The following is a 6,039-nucleotide window of genomic DNA, read 5'->3' on the forward strand; positions in this document are numbered from 1 at the left end:
CATGTCTTCCCCATTTTTTCCCCCTATAATGAGAAGTATGAATGTTGTTTGAATGTTTTCCAGTGCAGAGAATGCCAAGGGTTCTCTTGCTCAAACCTGCATGTAAAGTAACCAACCGCTATACTTCCTTGAAGGGCTTCCCAGGTGGCACAGCGGTAAAGAATCCTCCTGCAATACAGGAGACGCAGGAGACCTGGGTTCGATCTGGCCTGGGAAGATCCCGTGGAGAAAGGAATAGAGAAGGGAGAAAGGCCAGTGTTCTTGCCTGGAAAATCCCATGGACAGAGGAACCTGGCAGGCTATAGTCCATGGCGTTGCATAGACTTGGACACGACTGAGCACATGCTCACCTGGCTAGAGAAATACCATGATCTCAAAAATGGTTTTCCCAGGACGAGGTTTATCCATTGCACTTCAGATGTGCTGACCCCTGCAATTTCCCCAAATGTAGGAAACTCAACTGCAAATTGTGGTAGTGGGAGAGGGGCACTTGTGCTTTTCCCTAGAAACATGAAATATAATAAAAGTCTGGGGAAGTGGGTGAAGGGTTTTCATGTCAGTAAATCGGGAAAGTTCTAGTCTGACTTGATCTGTGACAGAGATGCTTGCCAGAAGATGTCTCCTGTCCCCCCTTGTCCTTCCAAGACCTTCTAAAGGTTTAAATGAGTATGATCCAGGGAGAGTCCATTCCAGGCTCTTGCGTGGCCATGTGCCAAAGCCAAGGCTGGTTGCACAATCCAAGCTTAGAACTATTCACACCAGTAAAAAGCCGAGCCGTTTCATTGACAGCCCAGGGCTGTTCACGATCTTGGGTCCTCTCAGGAGGAGGTCAGGGGCTTCCTAAGTGACTCAGAAGGAAAGCAGCTGCTCTTTGACCTCTGCAAAGTAAAGTTCATGAATACACTGTTCCAGCTGCTGAGAATTGTTCTCAGTAACTTTTTTCCCGATTAAAAAAAGAATGTATGCTTATCTCAGCATTGCTTGTCCAACAATCCAACATGTCCCAAAACAGTAGATGGGATAGATATTTTATTTATACGATGGAATACTGTATGGCAGGCAATGAAACTGAAAGAATTGCAGCTTCAGTGAGAACATAGATGAATCTCACAAAAATAAATTGAGCAAAAAAACAAGAGACAAAATGACACAAATGAACTTATTTACAAAACAGAAATAGACTCATAGACATAGAAAACAAATTTATGGTTACCAAAGGGGATCGGGCTGGGGGGGATAAGATAGGTGTTTGGGATTAAAATATATACACTCCTGTATATAAAATAGATAACTAACAAGGACCTACTATATTGCACAGAAAGTGAAAGTGAAAGTCATAGTTGCTCAGTCGTGTCCGACTCTGCAACCCCATGGACTGTAGCCCAGCAGGTTCCTCTGTCCATGTGGATTCTCCAGGCAAGAATACTGGAGTGGATTGCCCTTCCCTTCTCCAGGGAATCTTCCTGACTCAGGGCTCAAACCTGCATCTCCTGCACTGCAGGCAGATTCTTTACCATCTGAGCCTATTCTCGATATCTTACAATAACCTGTAATGGAAGAAAATGTAAATAAAGTATATATATGTGTGTGTGAATCACTTTGCTGTACACCTTAAACTAACACAATATTGTAAGTCAACTCTAATTAAAATTTTAAAAACACGTTAACAAAATAGAAGATACAAAAAGGAACATAGCATGTGATTCCATTTATATAAATTTCAGGGAGGTCCACACTTTCACTGCTGAAGGCCTGTGTTCAACCCCTGGACAGAGAACTAAGATTCCACAAGCCACATGGTGTGGCCAAAAAAAAAAAAAAAAAAAAAATTAGATGACAGGCAAACTATACTACTTTGTTTAGGGACGTATGCATGAACAGTTTTTAAAAAGCCAGAGAATGACCAATGAGGAAGAAATAGGCCTGGGAGGAAGTTTCTGGTGTGCTGATAATGTATTTCTTGGTGGGTATTTGCTTCATAACTATTTATCAGGTTGTTTATCTGTGTTTTAACTACTTGTCAGTATGCATAGTTCATAACACAATATTTTTAAAAGTTAGATGCAAAAAAGATAATCTAAAGAGTCGGACACAGCTGAGTGACTGAACTGAACTGAACTGATGCAGATGATAAGTTCCTTTTATGAGTCACTTGCAAAATCAAATCTAATGTAAACTGAAAACTATAAAACATCATTGACTGAAATTAAAGATGACCTAAATAAAAGGAAAGACATCCCTTGGTCATAGATAAGAACATTTAATATTATTAATTTGGGGGCATTATTCCCCCCAAATTTCCATACAGATTCAATGCAATCCCTATTTTTTTTTTCAGAAATGGAAAAACTGATTCTCAAATTTATACTGAATTACAAGGGATACCAAACAGCTAAAATAATAGTGAAAAGGAAAACACCATGGCAGGAATCACACTTCCTCATTTCAAAATTTCATGCAAAGCTACAATAACCAATGCTGTGTTACACTGGGAAGAAGACAGCATAGCTGTAAATCTTTCTGAACTTGGATTAGGCACTGGTTTCTTAGATATGACACCAAAGATAGTAAACCAACAGCATAACAGCCAGAGGGAGAAAAAAAGAGGTAAACTGAACACTGTCAAAATAAAAACTTCTGTACTTCCTTGTATACTATCAAGAGATTGAAAAGACAACCCACAGAATGGGAGAAAATTTTTGTAAATCATGTATCTGATAGGTCTAATATCCAGAATATATAAAGAACTCTTACCACTCAGTAACAAAAATGCAACTTATTTAAAAAATAGGCAAAGGATTTGAACAGACATTTCCCCAAAGAGGATATTGGGGAGGTGGTCATTAAGCATAGGAAAAGAGAAATGTAATGATTAATTATTAATTAGAGAAATGTAAATCAAAACTCCAGGGGATGGTGAGGGACAGGGAGGCCTGGCGTGCTGCAGTCCATGGGGTCGCAAAGAGTAGAACACTGAGCAACAACAAATCAAAACCACAATGAAACACCAGCCATTCTAGGGTGGTTAGAATCAAAGAGTTAGGAGACTGTGGAGAAACTAGAGCCTTGATAGATTGTTGCAGGAAGATAAAATGGTGCCACTTTGGGGAAAAGTCTAACAGTTCCTCAAAAAGTTAAAAATGGAGTAACCATATTGCCCAGAAAAGACAGACGAACCAGAGATCAAATTGTCAACATCTGTCGGATCATAGAAAAAGCAAGAGAATTCCAGAAAAATATCTACTGCCTCATTGACTACACTAAACCCTTTGACTATGTGGATCATGACAAACTGCAAAAGTCTTCAAGGGATGGGAATTTACCTTAGGAAAGGCCAGCTTACCTGCCTCCTGAGAAATCTGTATGCAGGTCAAGAAGCAACAGCTAGAACTGGACATGGAACAACAGACTGATTACAAATTGGGAAAGGAGTACATCAAAGCTGTATATTGTCACCCTGCTTATTTAACTTACATGCAGAGTACATCATACGAAATGCCAGACTGGATGAAGCACAAGCTGGAATCAAGATTGCCGGGAGAAATATCAATAACCTCAGATATACAGATGACACCACCCTTATGGCAGAAAGTGAAGAGGAACTGAAGAACCTCTTGATGAAAGTGAAAGAGGAGAGTGAAAAAGCTGGTTTAAAACTCAGCATTCAAAAAACAAAGATCGTGGCATCCAGTCCCATCACTTCACGGCAAATAGATGGAGAAACAATGGAAACAGTGTAAGACTTATTTTCTTGGGCTCCAAAATCACGGCAGATGGTGATTGCAGCCATGAAATTAAAGACACTTGCTCCTTGGAAGAAAAGCTATGACCAACCTAGGCAGCATATAAAAAAGCAGAGACATTACTGTGCCAACAAAGGTCCATCTAGTCAAAGCTATGGTTTTCCCAGTAGTCATGTATGGATGGAAGAATTGGACTAGGATGCTTTTGAACTGTGGTACTGGACTCTTGAAATTTCCTTGAACTGCAAGGAGATCAAACCAGTCAATCCTAAAGGAAATCAACCCTGAATATGCATTAGAAGGACTGATGCTGAAGCTCCAATACCCTGGCCACCTGATGCGAAGAACTGACTCATTGGAAAAGACCCTGATGCTAGGAAAGATTGAAGGCAGGAAAAGGTAACGACAGAGGATGAGATGGTTGGATGGCATCACTGACTCAATGGACATAAGTTTGAGCAAGCTCCAGGAGTTGGTGATGGACAGGGAAGCCTGGCATGCTGAAGTCCATGGGGTCACAGAGAGTCGGATGCAACTGATCTGAACTGAACTGAACTGAAATGACCCAGGAATTCCACTCCTGGGTATATACCCAAGAGAACTGAAAATAAATGTTCACACAAAAACTTGTATATAAATGTTGACAGCAGCATTATTTATAAGAGCCGAATATCAATTGATAAAATGGAAAAACAAATATGGGATATCCGTACAATGGAATATCATTCAGCCATAAATGGAGCACTGATATATGCCACATTTTCAAGGATGAACCTTGAAAATAAGCTAAGTGAAAGAAGCCAGTCACAAAAGATCACCTATTATTTGATTCCATCTCTGTGAAATGTCCAGAATAGGCAAACCCATAGACACAGAAGGTGGATTAATAGTTGCCAGGAGCTGAGGAGAGCGAGAAACGGGGACTGACTACTGTTACAAAACACAGTTCAACTGAGTAAGTGGTAAAGATCTTCCTGGCTTTATTCACTCATCACGAATCATGCAGCAGCCCATCTAGCAAACAGAAAGGAGCTCTGAAGAACCGGACAAAATAGAAGACTTTTACAGGCAGAAAGAGGTGGGACAAGGAAATTAGTCAGCAAAGAACTGATTATGTCAGCTGAGGTGGCCTTCCTTTGAGGAACTGCAGGGGTCTATCAATGGATTACTTCACCACTGCAGAGCAGGAAATTCCAGACTGGCTGATTAAGATTGCATTCCTAGAAGAGGTTGAAACCACAGTTAGGTTAGGTATGAAGTCCTGGTTTTGTCCCTTGAGCTTAGCATGTGATCCCATTTGGAACTTCTTACCTTGCTTTTGACCATGTGGGATGTGCTCAGTTGCGTCTGACTCTCTGCAGCTCTATGGATTGCAGCCTGCCAGGCTCCCCTGTCCATCGAATTTGTCGGGCAGGAGTACTGGAGTGGGTTGCCATTTCCTTCTCCAGGGATCTTCCCTACCCAGGGATCAAACCTGCGTCTCCTGTGTCTCCTGCACTGCAGGCGGATTCTTTGTCTGCTGAACCATCAGTGTTTCTTTCTGAGGTGATGAAAATGTTGTGGAATTTGACAGGGAGGATGCTTGCACAAGCTTGTGTATACACTATAAATCACTGTACCTGTGTTTAGTTGTTGTGTCCGACTCTTTCCGGACTGCATGGACTACAGTCCGCCAGGCTGCTCTGTCCATGGTATTCTCCAGGCAAGAATATTGGAGTGGTTGCCATTTCCTTCTCCAGGGGATCTTTCCAGCCCAGGGTTTGAACCTGCCTCTCCTGTATTGGCAAGTGGGTTCTTTTACCACTGAGCCACCAGGGTAGCCAACTGCACACTTATAAGGGCCAATTTTATGGTCCACGAATGGTACCCCAATTTCTTAATGGAATTTTCAGGAAAAAAACTAATAAATTAGAAATTGTTTCCTTTCTTTAAAATTTCACCCACTGAACTTAAATTTTAAAAAAGGAAAAAACCAAATCAGTGAGCGTGCTCATTGTAAGAAAAATTGCAAGCATCCCCCTCGGGAACCACCACCCCCTTCCAAACAACTCCCATCTCTGTTATCACTGCTTAAAGAACGAGAATCACTTCGAGTGTTGCTTTTGTTACCAGTGGAAAGAATGCCTCCACCCCTCCCTCCAGCATACCACTGCCCCCTCACCAGCCCCCCTCCCCGTACACAGCCTGGCAGTAAAAAAGGAAGGAAATATTAGCCCTAAAAATATTGCTAACACATCCCTCCCCAGGACTCCGAGCTCTGAGTGGGGAGGGAGTCCGGCAGACCTGCGGCCTGCAG

The 6,039-nt window shown here is 41.8% G+C and overlaps 1 non-coding gene across 1 annotated transcript; it reads left to right on the plus strand.

The window, feature by feature from the left end:
• Positions 1–342: 342 nt before the first annotated feature.
• On the plus strand, positions 343–505 carry LOC136170170 (U1 spliceosomal RNA). The gene has a single exon (XR_010663608.1). It is a non-coding gene; the product is annotated as a U1 spliceosomal RNA (small nuclear RNA).
• Positions 506–6,039: the final 5,534 nt, after the last annotated feature.

This window comes from Muntiacus reevesi, chromosome 5 (genome assembly GCF_963930625.1).
Source record: "Muntiacus reevesi chromosome 5, mMunRee1.1, whole genome shotgun sequence".
Taxonomy (NCBI): Eukaryota; Metazoa; Chordata; class Mammalia; order Artiodactyla; family Cervidae; genus Muntiacus; species Muntiacus reevesi.